The following is a 17,540-nucleotide window of genomic DNA, read 5'->3' as shown; positions in this document are numbered from 1 at the left end:
GCCCGGTGGGAGGCTTCTTTAGTCCGGGATACCTTGTGCTATTCGGGCCATCCGTGCCCTCTCCACCAATTGTCGATGGTGTGGGAGGTCGGAGCTGGTCAGCAGCTCCACCCATTGCTCATTGGTTGGGTGGGGGTTAGGATTGAGGGAAGGGGATTGCTAGCACTTCCGTACAATGTGCCTGGTTTGGGGAAGGATTTGCATGTGGCAGGGTATAGGGTGGGATACATGACATTTAGCAGGCTGTTGTGTGGGTAGTAGTTAGTCTGTAGTCGCTGGAAGGTAGTAGTTTCAGCAGGAGAGAGGTTCAGGGGGGGGGGGGGGTGGAATGGGTATTTGCGACGCTCGTTCCTGTTGTAGGTGAGTATTTCGGCGTATGTTTGCAGTGGGGTGGGCTTAACTGTTGCCGGAGGTTGGAGTTCGAGGCTATCGTGGGAAACAGCCCGGTGTGAATGACCGCGGGCAGCCGCGTGTGCCGCTTCGTTACCCCCGAGGGATTCGTGACCTGGAGTCCAAATTATTTGCAGTTCTAGGAGTGGTTTCGCTTGTTGTAGAATTTTCAAGGCTGGTTGCGATATGCGTCGTTTTAGTTAGTTCCGGCAAGCGGCTTGGCAGTCAGTAAGAATGGTTCAAATTCTTCACGTGCTGTGGCAGCAAGGGCAATGGCAACCTCTTCAGCTGTTTCGATGGAGTTGGGGAAACAAGTCACTGCAGTGAGCTCAGTTCCTCTGGCATTGATCACGATGGCGGCTTGTGCAGATTTGTGGGGGTATGGCGATGCATCCGTATATCGAGTGCATGGGAGGTGGTGGTATTTGTAATGAATCTGGCGGGATCTTGCTGCATGGCGTGCTTTGTTGTAGGCGGGGTGCATATTTCGTTGGATAGAAGCAACGTGAATGTTTTGTCGTATAGCCTGGGGGATGCAAATTTTGTGGCCGTGGTTGGGTGGTACAGAGTATTGTAGCTTCAAGAGCGTTGCCTTGCCCGTTGGAGTTAGCTTAAGCCGTTGTATTTGAGAGGTGTAGTGTGCCTCCTCAATTTTCTTCCATGTGTTGTGGACGCCAAGGTGCAGGAGTTTCGTAGTATCGGTCTTGCGAGGGAGACCCAGGGCTGTCATGTATGCTTGGCAGATCGCTGAGTTAAGTTTAAGCACCTCGGCTGGTTTGAGAGTTAGGTATGGAGCACCACATGCTATCCGGCTGATGAGGATGGCTTGTATGAGGTAAAGCGTGTGGGTTTCTTTGAGGCCGAAGCGACGATGGGAGACGCGATGTATAAGGTGCTTGAGCTGTGCGAGTGTCCGCCGTAGGGGGGTTGGGATTGTTTGGGAATCTGGGCCATCTTTTGGAACAGTGAGCCCCAATATACGGAGGTTGGGGACGTTGGGTACTGGCTGGTTGTTGATCTCGAGTTCCGGGTCCGGTATATCTTGCGTATTTTTTTGTTTTTTTTTTTTGCTGAGTGTTAAAAGGGCCGATTTTTTTGGAGCACATTCAAGGCCTCGGGCTTGGAGGTAATGTTGTGTCACATGTATTGCAGTTTGGAGGGCCTCTTCTTGGGCACCGATGGATCTTGTAGGTGTTGATAGTGTGAGATCATCTGCACACATTCCATGTCGGAGGTTGGGGATCGCTTCCAGAAGCGGTGGGAGGTACTTCATCGTGGTATTGAAGTGTAGGGGGGAAATAACGGAGCCTTGCGGGGTCCCCTGCGGTATGGTGGTGAAGGTGTGCGAGCGCAGGTGTCCAATGTCCACTGTGGCGGTACGGTCAGTGAAGAATGCGGTGACAGTTGTAAAGACGTTGTCCACGATAGATTGATCTGAGTCCTCGCAGGATAGTCTGATGTGTTACGTTGTCAAAACTACGTTTGATGTCTAATGCAAGAATTAAATATCTGTGCTTGTTTCACAACTTGCTCAGTATATCTTCTTTCAGATGGAGCAAAATACCTTGAGGGGAGAGGTGCGGCCGAAAACCGAACATTGTTTGAAGAAAGTAATTGCTGGCTTCGACTTGGGGTGAGAGGCGATTGTGTACCATATCTTCGAAGAATTTTCGTATACCCAGGATATGAGGGAAATAGCTCAGAGGTTCTTGTGGTTAAGAGGCTTTCCGGGTTTGGGGATACGTTTATGTCTGCGTACTTCCATTGTGAAAGCAAGGCGTACCAGTGTTCGTTGATATAGTTTAGTAGATTGTCGAGGGTAACGGGATCCTGATTACGGAGGAGTTTATTGGGAATTTTGTCCTTGCCGGGGGTAGTGTTCCTGGTGAGGTTGTGCACTGCAGCTTCCATTTCAGTTATGGTGAAGGGTGCATCGAGTTCCGCATTGGAGTGGCCGGTATATGGTGGAAGTATCGTGGGAGGCTCTGACAGCAGCTCTTCACGGGCCGTTTTAGTTCCCTTGGCAGGTCTTGTTCAGTCCTTGAGTGGTTGTGAATGAGCCGTCGTAGTTGGTGTACTGTAGACCCTTTCGACTTTGTTATACCCATAAGAGACCGAAGTAAATGCAACTTGCGGCAGGTTCCAGGTGCTCCTAGAAGTCTGTCGAGAACTGTGTCCAGTTTTGCCGGTTTAGTTGGGAAGCGTATGCTTCTGCATCTAGCGTGATCTGGGCTATGCGCATTCGGAGTTTTTGATTCGGTTTCCCTTTTTCCAGCATTTTTCCTACGGGCATCCCACAGGTGGCGAAGGTGGTTGTCGACGACCGGGTTTTCATGTGTGAGTGAGAATTCCCTGGTGTGCTTGCCCATTTCTGTAACTAGTGTGGCAGTTCAATCATCCAGATTGTTGATTGGATCCGTGGAGTATTGTTCTCTAACTTGCTTCTAAACGATGAGGCGCTCTGTTCCAAAGCGTTGATGAGTATTTTTATTGTAAGGAATTTGTAGCTCTATTATGTAGTGATCACTCGCCAGCGTTTGTTCTAGGCACTTCCGAATGGCGTTCTTGATTAGATCAGTGTTAGGTCGGGCGGGGTAGACGGTATACGCTATTTCTGATGCGGTTCGGGGTGTATGGAACGTTGCAGAGATGGAGATGATTTTGTTGGATGGCTTCGTATATCTGACTGTGTTTGCGGCTGTTGCGAGAATATCCGCATGATGTACTCTGCGCGTTAAAGTCACTTAAGATTATTAATTTGTGTCCTCTGGTGCGTTGCCGTGCTTGCGTGAATAATCGGTCAATGTCAGCGAGTGGGGCGGTGGGAGGGTTGTATATGTTGAGGATATAGAAACTAGGTAGAGTCTTTTTTCGAGGGGGAATTTTGACAAAGGTGTAGTCAATGGCTGTAGGGAGGGAATAGAGTTGTGCTGTTTCGTTGGTTAGTAGGAGGACGGCTGTTCGGGATGTGGTGTTCGTGGTTTATGCTGCATAATCTCGAAGAGGTACTTTGTCTGTGTCGGTTTCTTGTAAGGCGACGACATCAAGAAAATGTGGCTAGGTGAGTGGAAGAAGTTATGACTATTTGGTACAAAACATCGACAATTTCATTGCCAAAATATTATGAAGGGTGGCGATGTTGTAGGTGCTTTAGGTGGAGAGGAAGGGGGAGTCGCCATCATTTAAAAGGGGACGAGCTTTCCCATCGAGCTGGGAGGTAATGGGTGGTGTTTGGGTTTCTTGCTCTTCTTCGTTTGGGCTTCTTTCCTTTTCTTCTACAGAAATGGAAAAATTTAAAAGTGTTTCTTTCTGTAGATTTTGATGTCACGGGAAGCTGTGCAAGAACACGAAAAAACATTTACCCCTTATAATACAAAGGCGAGACAGCCGCATTTGTAACAGTGCAGCTGTATGCTCATAACATAGTGTCACGTGAACAAATATTGAGCCCAGCTCAGATAGATGGACGCAGGAGAGCCACTGACGCTGTTTAACACCACACATTTAATACGCACTGGAAAAACCCTAAGATAAAGCCCTCAAGACATCAATCGCACACAATCAATAAACACTCAAATTCCTAACTAAAGAATCCCCCAAATATCATTCAAATCAAAAGCCAAAAGTACATACTATAAAGTTCTACAAAATTGGTTGATACACGCTCATTATATCGAGTTTTAGTTATTCTTTTTCCCTCCACGACTCCTAGTTGCGTCCGAAGACTGTGTTCCTAATTTTTTGGCCTACCCCGGTCATCGGCGCTGACGTGTCAGGCCCTTGGGTGGCTGCGACTCGGTGGTAGCCGTGGTCGTCTTGTTGATGCCGGTGTTCGTAGGCGCTGTCCCTCCCTGGACGGCGTGAGCTCCGCACGTTCCGATTAAGTTTATTGCTGGCTAACACCTGGTCGCCGTAGCTGTTGGAGCCCTTCATGCCGCCGATGTAAGCGTGAGGTGGGTCTTTAGAAGGCGTGCTTCCTCAGTGGCTACCCCGTGGTAGCCGCTGCCGTTGGAGGTCCCAAGTAGGTCTTAACACGACAGCAGCCTTTCGGGGCTGTCGAAGCGAAGGTCGACAGAGCGTGGACTTTGGCCGCCCGTGCCCGAGCACCGCCGCTGGGGCCAAGAAGACAGAGGTTAGTGGTGCGCCTAGGATGCCGCATCCAAACTGAATTCAGCCCGCTCGCGCCCACGCTTGGTAGGCAAAGTTGATGGCCTGGCCGTGTTCCGCTGGCTCATTCCTCGAGGCTCACGTGCTCCTTCCGCCTCCTGGTTTCTTCACTTCCCCCTTCTGCTTGTGCGCCTGGCTTTTATCCCCTCTACGCTTGATCGCGACACACTCTGATTGGCTCCTTGCCTCTTCGTGCGCATATTGGGTACTCACTTCTCTGCCTCCTGCGCGGCGTTCTCTGATTGGCTGAACAGTGCGCCCCCATATTCGACCATGATGCCTCGGTGTTTAGGCGCGCCGTTCTTTCATTGGTTCGTCCCTGGCGCGCGTGTCAAATTTCTGTTTGTCTCTTTTTTCTCTGTCGGGGTTTTGATGCATCCCCCCGTCCGGCGGTGCCCTGACACATGACACATATAACAGATGGAAACGTAATATTTTTCTTACTTATTGAATGGGTTTAATGGATCTAGCAATTAGCCATCCTGTCGGAACACTTTCCATGCCCTATAAAATGTTATAGCCCCTGGAATGCCTCACACTGTATCATCCTCCAACACTTATATCTTACCACACTAATAATTCAAGTTGATGTGCCTCGAAACGGGACCGCTACCTTTTCTAGCTCATTTTTCAAAGTACAGCATAATATTCTAAATGCATTCCGAGCTGCGCCGCAACCAACATCTGCCCGTCACCCCTCGCATAAAACATACCCAGTAATTTTTTTCTGTTAGAGCGTTAGGACTACCTTTGTTCCTTCTGTTACCCACAACAACTTCTATGAGAAACCTTCGTGTAGAGCGGATCCGTATAATATAAGAGAAACAACAATTCATGTGCAAAGATGATGTTAGCAACTTCGCGATCACGGACTTTTTTCGCTAAGACACGATATACGGACTCAGCTGAAGTGGTTGGAAATTCCATGAACACGTCTCTAGACCGCACACATTGCTTCTCCGGTCTTCAGAACATACAAGCTCCTGGTTGATAGAGTTCATGGAGTCTTTATTATTCTTCAAGAATGTACGCGGGGCATCTTTCTATAATGGAAGGGCTGTTCTAATGGCCTTGGCTTCGGTGTTAACGGTTTTAAAAGGACAAAATATTAATCCTGCTTACATAAAGGACCCTGGAGTCTCGTATTTCTCGTCCAATACTGACAGGTGCATTTTTCCAAAAGGAGTATCGTGTACCAAGGTCAGGCCTTGCTGACGATTGGAAACAAAACTTCTGGAATTCTCGGTTGATGAAGCTTCGCTGCAAAAACAAATTCCCATTACTTTGGGTATGAATGGTGCCTCGGATATCAGTGATATTAGCAATAACTGACACGCCTACGAGTTATTTTGACCTGGTGACATATTTAATGCCAGAAAAAAAAAACGACAGGCGAAAGTGTTACTCTCTACAAGAAAAATCGTCAGCGTGGCCAGGCTCAAAATCTTTTCATTGTTATAACCTCAATGCGGTATGTATAAAGATATCATTATTGAGCAAATTTGAACACCCCATACGAATATATAACGTCAGCTTGAGGTGGGCTTAACCACGATAGGCGTAAAGTATGTCCTGTAATTCTTTGTTATGCTACGGCAACGGTAAGCCAGAGTGGCACTAGCAGCAGCCTTATAACAGCGAGCGTGCGTGGTTGTCGCATTATCTGTCGATCCGCGCTCCCCACATGGACAGAAGGGCTGACCCTGCCGGTTTCCGCGGAGATATCTGGTACCAGTGAGAAATGTTAAATAGTGTGAAGCCGTCCCCGAACGCGCCTAAATTGCGTTTCACGTCTCCAAGCCATTTTAATACCAAGTAGCAGGGTATCAACAATACTACATATTTTCGAACAATGAGCGATATTGTGGGCGTTCGAAACCTGAATTCAAACTGCCCACACTGCAACTCCCCTTTGACCACAATCTACATGGTTTTGCAGCAGTTCCCTACTAACCCCTCACCCCCGTCCCCCCACACCCAACATACAAGCAATGGGAGTGCGCGCTGCGCAGCGACCAGCTCAAGGACTAGGCTGCACTGGTCGAACGCGCTAGGTTAGCGGCCGTTGCACGTGGTCTACCAGGCTAGGATGGCCGCCCTTGCGCGTCTTATTTAACATCCTCCTTTACCCTCATCGAATTTTCAGAAAAAAATGTTCACTCTCTCTCTCTCTATCTCTTGCTCTCTCTGAATTCAGACAGCTGTGGATTCGGAGAAAATAGAGTATGGTGGTTTATGGCGTAGTTTTTATGGTAAACGTTTTTGTGAGTCGTTTACATTGTGGTCTTTGAATGCTGTTTTGTTTGTATTCATGCATCGCTGTAGAGTAATTACAATAGATGCCTGCGCCCTGTTAGTTACAAAGCTATGAGAAGGTATGTCGGTTACACAGCCAAATTACTGGACGCATTTAGCACTGTTAGTGTCTTTTTTTAATGCCCCGTTATAAGGGGGCTGATGTGGTTCCTGGCATCTCGAAGGTTGTTCTCCGATGGTAGGCCCGTCAGTATCGTGAGTGCTCGCGTGAGGCTCTTGAAACACCGAAGGCCGTAAACGCAAGGTTATTGGCTCATTCATGCGAAGACAAAAAGCAATTGTTAAAACAAGAACATTTGCTTGATAAAGGCCTTAAAACTTAATCTCTGAGCGACGTTCAACGCGCCCATCACCATATTAGCGGTACACCAACATTAAATTCAATGCGAACATCGTTCAAATCTCCGTAAACCACTTTGTCTTCATACTTGGAGCTTGACGACTCTGAAGACGAAGCACGTACCAGTTAAATCAAATTCCTCTAGCCAAAAAATATTTTGTTCTCCAAATAACGTTTGTTTATTATTTGGCGCCCTCTAAGCATTGTTAGGAGGTACAGCGAGGTGAGGAGTAAATGAAAGAAGTCGCGTTCTTTGATACGTGCTCGGGATCGCCAGGTGGTGTGCTCTGCACCACATACTTTTGCTGCAAATAACTAAGAACTGTTACTGTGACTGTTTACTTCAAACGCAGTCACAGGCACTGGACACAACGATTCTACAGATAACAGAGGACTTATTGCGTAGCTAAGGAAGGTTATATTGCGTACAAATATTTGGAAAGCGGCGTTTGCTCTCAAATGAATTAAAAGCATCTGATGATAATGTTTGTACGTATCCTTTCCTCACCCCAACATTGTCATGCTCCACTTCTTGCAGAAGGCTCTCTGCAACGTGGCCTTACCAGCCGCAGCCTCGTTCAGGCGTGCTTTCGGCTGTAGCACCGAACACCGACTGACAACTCACTTCACCTGGCCGGAAGAGGACGTCCTTCCCGATTCCTAGTGACTTTTGAATATTGCCCGTCCCGCCATTTCTCTACCACTGCGCAACTTCTGTCAGCGCGGAGACTTCGAGAATCACGTAGTCGCTGCCATGCCCAGTGTTTAGATGTGCCTTTTTGTTGGAGCTATTCATGTGACTCTCAGATTGAACGGTTTGCGGTGTTATTTTACAGCCTGTCGCCGTATTTTTGTTGTTATACGAGCTGCAAAGAAACATAATTCCCGTTACGCGATTTCTCATACTTTTTTATGAAGAATAAAATATCTGAAGCCCTGAAGCACATCAATTGGTTGCAAGTGTATTTGAAGTTGATATGACAGGCACCAACCTTCGTCGTTGCACGCATGAGAATGCCATGGAAGGGGACATCGCCACCTCCTGTTAATTTCCTCCCGATGCTGACTAACCTGCAGCAGTACGTTTTTGCAGTCCGCTGGCAGAACTTCACCAACATCGAAACATTTGGCATTGGGTAGAATCTCTCAATAGTGGCGGAGTGATAATACAGCCTATTTCTTCATTGCTTGCTCTTCCCCGAGGGTTTGGTGTTATTTTTATGGTTATTTTGGACATTGGTATGGGCGTAATTTTTAATTGATTAGAAATTACTACAAATTCATTCTGCCGGTAACTTTAGAAATGTAATTACTACACTGCCAATTCCGCAGTGAAGCATGAAATGTGTCTTTCGTGGGGAAGAGGAGCGATTGCGGAAATATCTCACACGGAAGTACACTATGCGTTTCAACAACAATTGTCTCACAATCCTCTTGACTTTCTTACCCAAAGTGAGCCGTCAAGGGTACCAGGCGTAGCTGTGTGGTTCGTAGTAAAAAGTCTTGCAGTGAACAGCCAAGTTAATTCCTTCGTTCAAATACCATATCCTCGAATATGGCAGCGTGGAGATAAAAGAGCCGCATGCCGACCGTTAAAGACGAAATGTTAACGCAACCCCGCAACAGCAGGGTGAACAGTTGCTAATCGTGCAGGATCTTTGTCACATAATCGCACAGTGTTCTTCCTAACTGACTTCGGTATTAAAGAAATCTGAGAATTGAAAATGTTTAAAATTATAATTAATGACTCGCATAACGTCTTTGTATATATAACGGGTGAGTTGAAAATCACCACTTTAAAATAGGGTTAAATATTCTACCGATTGCAATAAGACAATGGTATTGGTAGAATTTTCTGATACGCAAATACGGCTCCCGAAATCATGGTAAGAGTTCCTGGAAGGAAGCTGGCAAACACGAAAGCCTATTTCACTCTTCACGCGGTATGTAAGATAAAAAATGAGAATCGGAAAAGCCCTGCTGGCCGGACAACCTTGTTCTGAACAAATGGTGGCTTTTTGCTTGTGCCAGAGTGAATATTACACATAAATGCTAGCAGAATCCGAATGTAAGGTGAATTGTAAAATTTGAGTCACGTTCTTAGTAACCGTGCAGAATTTTTAAAAGTAGAAATATTCTACACTTGAATGCAAAACCTAACACGGATATTGCGGTAGCTTTTTCCGGTTATTACGTTGCATACATGATCCTGCAAGATATCCCTCACCTGCTGGAGGTTGGCGTCGTAGCGCAGCCAGGACACGTATTCGCCAGCCTTCCGCGAAACACCCAAATACTAACCATTGGTGATTACTGTCCCCATCCTAGAGTGCTATAAACGTACAGCATACGTGTCCCACCCATGCAGTGAAGCGCCTCCCTGCCCATCCCAGACCCAGTTACGCCGTTCCGAATGAGGGCATTCCGAATGAGGGCATCCGCTCGAAGTCAAGCAATTTTATACTACTAAAGCCTTTCAAGGGTTGAGGCCTACTTTTGACAGAACCCTCTGTTACACAAATAAACATTTATTTTCTCTCTCTGTGTAACTCGCCATCACGAATAGGCAGGCAATCCAAATTTTTATTTTCACTCTAACGGCGCCGCGTTGATCGTTCCTAGCATTTTTATGCAAAGATAAAAAGGCTGGGGCTCACATAATCCTTTTTACAAAAAAAAAAACTCCAGCGACTGCGCGAATCTGAAAAGCCATGCATTGTTTAGCACCAAGCAGTAGAAAACAATTGTCGTCCTTGCTTTCAGCCCGCAGGTACCAGAGAAGCCACGCGCCTTTCGAGGAAACATAGGTCTGATCACTCACTTGCATGCGCATCTTCACTACTTTGGTTAAAGAGACACTGAGGTGATCTTGTAAACATTGTGGAATTACGAGCGCAAATTGAAACCTGGAGCACCTGTGCTTTGTTTCGCCCACTCTAGTAGCGCGTACAAGACATTATCTAATGGAAATATAGGTTCAAAATTGCAGACTTTCTCCCTGCATTTCCTTTACTACTTCCTCAGGCGTTTCGTGTGAAGCTTAGGTTTGGAGGCTCAGCTTGGCTGCGCATAATGCGCTGCTCGCGCGCCCTCCGACAGATTCCTCACAATTCGATCGCTCATAAAAACTAAGACACGAAAACATTTGTTTCCTAAAGATTATGGCTTTAATTTACTTGTTAGTTTGTAAAATTTATCAACCTTAGTGAGCTGGAGGAAGTCGTAGTGTTTCCACACAAGCATAGTATTTCTACACATTGTATTTCCAGGCATCGTATTTCCACACACATTGTATTTCCACACAATGCGACGCTTCGCTGACTTCGCTTTGCCAGCTTTGTAAGCTCAATATTCTCGTGCGAGTGGTGCGGCAGTGGAACATCTAATGCCGAATTAAGGCGCAAGGAGCGTGAGCAATGTCCTATTGATAACAACGAATTAAATCAACCAAAACGCTCATTCCAAACCGTAAAACTGAGGTTAGGAAAATACATTTTGAGCGGGGTTAACCAGCACCGCAGTCAGCAAGAGTGCCCAAAGTGCGATCGCTCTTCTGCGAAAAAGCGCAGTCGCTAGTGTTAGGATATTCCTGGGGAATTGAGGTACGCTCAAAGTAAAGCATTATCCAAAAAAATACTCACGTAGGCTTCAAGTAATACTGAAACTTGAAAAAGCATAAACAGCCCAAATGCCATGTACTTCATGTTTTCTGCCCCGCCAACCCTGGGGTTAGGGTCACGTGCTCTGAAGCATTCTATGCAAGGCATCGCGCAAATAGGTTGAAATCCAATATAGCATAAAGGCTTTTATGTTTGATTTATTTGCGGCAATGATTTCTATACTGCATTAACCATCTTGCGCTGCATTCGTCATTGCTACCCGAGCGAGTTCGCAGACTGCGTGCAGACTGACACTGACGCGGGGCGATTTCTGGTTGACCTGGTTTTGACCTAAGCTCCAACAGCTGGGGGCAAAGTGTAATTTTTGCCCACTGTGGGCCTGTTGAGAACAAGCTTTAACGACGTAGGCAGGATGCAGGCAAGATGTGAAGGCGGGGGCGAGGGGCTTCGTGGTGAGCGTTTCTGATGCTGCGGAGTCTCTTGAGCAATTGCGTTCGCCTCCAATAGTAAAAGTTATGATCCTAAGAGTTTCTTACACGCTTATCTAGCCCATTGTACAGCCAAAAACATGGCAGAAGCGGTGTTTGGGGATGCCTAGCAAATTAACAATGCGCAACCAACAACAATGTCAGATGCAAGCGTCTTATTTCACGGAGCCGATAATAAAACTGCGTTTAACAACTACAATCTTCGACATCGTCTAACCCCATCACAACACGAATGAGCCTCAGTTGTGTTAGTTGCTGCAGCCACCGTAAACTTTCCATGCTGTGTGTTTTTCGAGTTGAAATACTGCCTTTTCAACAGGCTAAATGATGAAAAGGGTGGTCATTTCAGTCAGTCTATGTAATTCAAACGCAATCAGACATTAGACATATTCGTTTCAGTGCTCCGTTAATATAAAACACCTTTTCAGTGCCAAAACATAATTTATGCCTTCCCCGTATGCGTTTTATTATTTGGTGGTAGTTTTGAGGAAATTTGTCATTGATAGCCGCCATTTTTAAGTGAAAAGAATCAATAATAAAGGGCGTGCGTCTATATGACTGTCCTAGGGATGAGCGCCGTCAGAGATAAAGAGATTTAAAACTTGCTCATACATCTCACATTAACGTTGACCACTTCTATGTCTCAAAGGCTCTGCTGTCCATTCAGCTTTAAAGAGTTAAGGGGGTTTTGTTCGGTATTTTTGTTAGCTGTATACAGTTGTTACCAAAAACAACATTGAAAATTTCCGCAGAACAAAACTTGAAATGCTCTCATCGCTCCCGGTGGGTGCTTTCCGGGTCTACGGTGAATGTGGTGAGGCCTGTATTATAAATTAGGACCGATAAATCCATAAATAAAACCAAATAAAAAAAACACTATGAGTTACTTTTATTTAACAAAACAAGTGGTAGGAAGCACCATATAATAGAATAACATTCCTAGCAATAGAAACTTCACAAGTCAAACACCACAAGGTCTAAGGGCAGCCGACAGGGCCGAGACAAAAACAACAAAAAAGCCATTTGAAAATAATCTAAAGGTCTGTGACACGTGCATACATTTATAAGTAAACAAATTTTCATCGCACTTATCATTTGTTAACAAAAGGCGAACATGTGGTCAGTAAAATATTCACAGCGGTAGAAAAACGAGAAGTACAGCTGAGCCAAATTCTTGGCTTCGGTACACCTATTTGTGCTTAGCTTATACGTCACTTTGTTGATATTGAAGTACTTAGCCAGGCGTGAGATTCTCATGTTTTGAAATGGTTGCATGCTCAACGCTCAGGCTCTCCGGCGTAAGCGCAAGCAAAAGGTACGAAGTTGTTGTAGAAAAGATGGCTACTGACAGTAGCATATGGCCACGAAACCAAAGGTGACGTACTCGTCTTCAAGGAAAAGAAGTTTAATGCAGCGAGCTTGTGATCCCCTAACAACTCAAAGAATACACAGGCGGCGAAGAAGCACTCAGCAAAGTGACGTCAGCAGGCGAACGTCGGTGGGTCGAATTCAGCGGCTTCTGCTCAGCGGGCATTTATCTTCTGGAGCGGGAATTTTTCGAACAGTCTAATTACTTCGAGAACACTGTAGATAAAGGAAGAATATTTATAGGCCAGTGGCGTTAGGGCGAAACATTCTCCCTATCCAAAGAGATAGTCCGTGCAGCATAGGAAAGAAAGAATGGGACATGCCCTTCTCTCGGGGCACAGATAACAAAGCCTCGGCGATGCCGCGCGATAAAGCAAAAACTTCAATAAACAAATATACTGCATGGTTCGCGCTATTACCCGCTCTAAGAGTGCATCGACCCGAAGATAATATAAAGCGACAATCCGAACAAACAAAAATAAAGTCGATTTGGCGTAGTACACTTTTAGGCGGACGACTTTGACGACTTCGGGACGCTTGCGTCGGGGTGATGTTCCGGAGTCGCCACCGGGATCATCTCATAGGCAAGTTGGCCAACAGCTTGCAGAATCCGGTAGGGACCCAGATACCATCGCAGAAGCTTGTCGGTGAGTCCATGTCGTGGGATGGGAGTCCAAACCCACACACGATCCCGTGGGTGGTACTCGGAGTCTCGGCGTCGGAGGTTGTAGCGTCCGGCATCCACCAGCTGCTTCCGTTGTACGAACTTCAGTGAGCTGCCGGGCCTCCTCCGCACGCTGAAGGTATCCTTGGACGTCGGCGTTGAGGTCGTCGTCTTCTACGTGTGGAAGCATATGGTCAAGCATCCTAGTCGGCCGTCTTATATATACAAGCTCGAACGCTGTCATCTGTGTAGGTTGCTGGATAGCCATGTTGTACGCAAACATGACATACGGAAGGGTTTCGTGCCAAGTCTTGTGTTCAACCGCGACGTGCATAGACAGCATATCCGCGATCGTCTTGTTTGGACGTTCCGTCAGCTCCTTCGTTTGGGGGTGGTACGCTGTCGTTCTTCGGCGATCTGCGCTGCGTAGCCTAGATTCCTTGCATAAGCTCCGCAATAAAGACCGTTCCGTAGTCCGTGATTAGGACTTCAGAGGCGCTGTGTCGCAGTAAAACTTGGTTTATGATGGATTTCGCGACTTCTTGTACAGTCCCCCTCGGAAGAGCGGTGTTCTCTGCAGAGCGCGTCATGTAGTCTGTCGCTACGACAGTCCACTTGTTCTCGGATCGTGACGTAGGGAACCGCCCCAGAAGGCCCATTCTAATCTGCTGGAATGGCTTCGATGGGACGGCGATCGGCTGCAGAAGTCGGCCGGGTCTCGTTGGCGGCATTTTTCATCGCTCGCATTCACGGCAGCTCCTGACATAGGGGGGGGACGTCGGATGTAAGGTGGTGCCAATTGTTCTTCGCCTTGATTTTTCTTATTGTCCGAGCTGTGGCTAGAAGTCCGGAAGATGGGTCGTTGTGGCACGCTTCCAAAATTTCGTCACGAAGATCTGCCGGGATGACAAGAAGATTATTCATTCTCGTTACCGGGCTGAAATTCTCCTTCAGGAGGACAGGGTTTTTCACGCTGACTGCTGGTAAGTTGAGAACGCTGACGTTGCGACCTTCGAGGTAGTCGATCATGACGCGTAAGTCGGGGTCGGCACGCTGCTTGGCGGCTAGGTCGCCCTCCGTAGAACGGGCTGTCTTACTCGGAGTCTTCTGGTGGTGGGTCGACGGGGGCGCGGGACAGCCAGTCGGCCTCGGAGTCTTTCCTGCCGGATTTATAGATGAATATAACCTCGAACTTTCGCAGGCGATAGCGCCCCCGCCCAAGACGGCCAGAGGTGTCGTTCAAATTTGCAAGCCAAAACACTGCATGGTAGTCTGCCACAACCTTTAATGGTCTACCGTACACGTATGCGCGAAATTTCAAAATCACTCATCTAACAGTGAGCCACTCTTCCCCACATGCTGAGTAGTTTTTCTCCTCCGACAGACCACGGCTGGCATAGGCGATTACATTTTTGCAACCACTTTGCTTTTGGACGAGGACGGCACCCAAGCCTATATATAACTGGCGTCCCTGTGCATTTCCGTTTCGGCATTTTCATCGAAATGAGGGAGCACAGGCGGGTTTTGCAGGCGTTGTCAGCTCGCAGAATGCTTTTAGATGCAGAGTACCCTAGAACCTCACAATTTCCGCCCGCGTTCGGGTGCATAGCATTTACAATCGCAGGAAATCACGCAGCCACCTACAGGATGCAAGACTGCGTCTGGTAAACCAGACAGAGTTAGTGTCAGTCGTCTTTCTCAGTGGGCTACGACCATGAGTTAGTACCCGAGAGTCGATTGGATTACTCCATCGCCTGTAACCGTGCGGAGTACATTAGGACATTTCAATGTCCGTCCGCGTCCGCCCATGCGCAGACCACAGTCAAGCAAAAATCTGTGCGGAAACTACCTAAAAGGGTACAAAAACACCCCAAAACATTCGAAAACGGGCACAGGCATAGCCTAGCAACGAGAAAACGCGAAAAAAACCGGTGTAGTCAAGTTGTGATCAAGTTGTAATACACAGTGACTGCATCAAACTACGCTAAATGGCGCGACGGCGCGGTGCACCGCGTATAAAGCGGGTTCCGGTAATCATACACACTCTTCCCGCCATGGATAGAAACGAACGTAAGAAGCGTCACGCTGCTGCTCAACGTCTACGAAGTCAACCACGTTCCCCGAATACGAAAGCGCGGCAAGCGGAGCAAAGCGGCGAAGATCGAATGACGGTCGGGGCACAAATCGGATGTCACTCGGGGTGCAATTTGGATGTCATTTCGAGTCCCCGTACTCCGCACCCTCGCCATCATCCACTGAGTGGAGATGCTGCCATTTCTTTTAGATGCAAACCATCTCTCGCCCTCGACTCCGTCGTCCATCGTCCGTCGTCCACCCATCTACCGGCCCAGGAAGACACCGCCAACACTGCCACTCCAGGAGCCCTTTAAGGGGAAGCGTGCTCGTCTCGTGCCGGCCCACGAAGGCACTGGCAACACTGTCGTTCCAGCATCTCATGGTAGGGGCTATGTCCCTCCCTTGCGGCGCTGTCCACACCCCCACTGCGCATGCTCGGCTCATCTCGGGCCGGTCCAGGAGCCATTAAAGGGTAAGACACCACCGGGCGTTCACCAAGCCGAGCATACGGAGTGGGGGTGTGGACGGCACAACAACGACAAGGGTGGGACATAGCGCCGTCGCATCTAGATAAATTACACGATCTTCACGTAGGGAAACCCTGAGTAGTATGCGAAACAGCCATGGGCTCAACGCAATTTCCCATTTCGTAGTTCCGGTAAGTGAAAAGTGTGGTAGTTACATGGAAACCAAACTGTAAATATCACGGTAGCTACGTACCTCAACCTAACGGAAACGACGCACTGAAAACTAATGGGCACTTGAATTGACCCCATGGCTGCTTTGCATACTACTCAGGGTTCCCCTACGGGAAGATGGTGTCATTTTTTCTTGGGAATTTTCCCAGCTGAAATAAGAGCTATATTTCGTCAAGCACGTGAGTGGCTCTGGAGTGCGTGCGAAGTTGGCGGCGAAGCGCCGCTAGTATGCGCACAGTATGCGCCCCCCTTCCAGCTGTCGTTTCACCCATGATTGAGGACCTCAAACGCTACATCCACGGACTTGTTTCGGACCTGAACGCGAAAATTCAAGCGGTTGACACACGCGTTGCCGCACTCGAAATTACCCAGAGGAAAAAGCGCGTTGCCGCACTGGAGATTACAAAGAGGAAAAAACGCAAGAAACCCAAACAAGGCGCTCGCCCACATCCCACCGGGAGAACAGTACAGCTCAAAGATGATGGGGACACCCCCTTCCTCTCCGCCTAAAGTCGCCACCCCACCGACCACCCTCATATGGCAATGGAATTGTCGCTCATACCGTAGCAAGAAATCATCACTCCTTCATTTCACTCAACAACACCGACCCGATATCATCGCTCTACAAGAAACAGACACCACCAACGTCACCCTCAGAGATTATACCACATACACTACAGACACCCTTGCCCGCACCGCCATCCTCGTACGCACCGATCAAACAGCCCAACAACACACCCTCCCCACCAGCATCGATTACACCTTCGTGGAGGTCATCCCCCGAAAAAAGACGCACTCAAGTCTATTTGTCCTGAATATCTACAGCCCACCCGCTGCTCTCCTGCCAGAAATTGACAAGCTCTTCCGAGAAGTAAAACGGCGCACTAAGGGACATAAATTATTAATACTAGGGGATTTTAATGCCCATCACATGATGTGGGGCTACCATCGAAACGATCGAAAAGGCATTCAACTTCATGACGCAATTCAACAGCATCGTCTTCATTTATGCAACAACCCAGACACACCCACGCGCATTGGAAACAGCGTCTCCCGCGATACTTCACCCGACCTAACCCTAACTTACAACATCAAGAATGACGAATGGACGTGCCTAGACGAAACACTAGGAAGCGACCATCACATTATACAACTCCGAATCGCTCATCACAAAAACGCCAGGCAAAGAATTGGTACAGCCAGACTTACTGATTGGAAGGCCTTCAGAGAAGACTCGCCTACTAAGTCAATCCAAAATATTGAGGATTGGGCCGCTGAGATTATCACGACATTCGCCAAGCACACAAAAGAGCTTCCTCTTACCGAAGACAATCCGGCCATAGACAATCACCTCAAGCACTTATGGGACGCCAGAAACGGCCTTCTGAAGAGGTGGAAAAAGCGCAAGACCAA

Source organism: Haemaphysalis longicornis, unplaced genomic scaffold, assembly GCF_048455015.1.
Source record: "Haemaphysalis longicornis isolate Haplotype H1 unplaced genomic scaffold, Haemaphysalis longicornis Haplotype H1 scaffold_8, whole genome shotgun sequence".
NCBI classification, from domain to species: domain Eukaryota; kingdom Metazoa; phylum Arthropoda; class Arachnida; order Ixodida; family Ixodidae; genus Haemaphysalis; species Haemaphysalis longicornis.
This window is presented reverse-complemented; position numbering follows the sequence as displayed.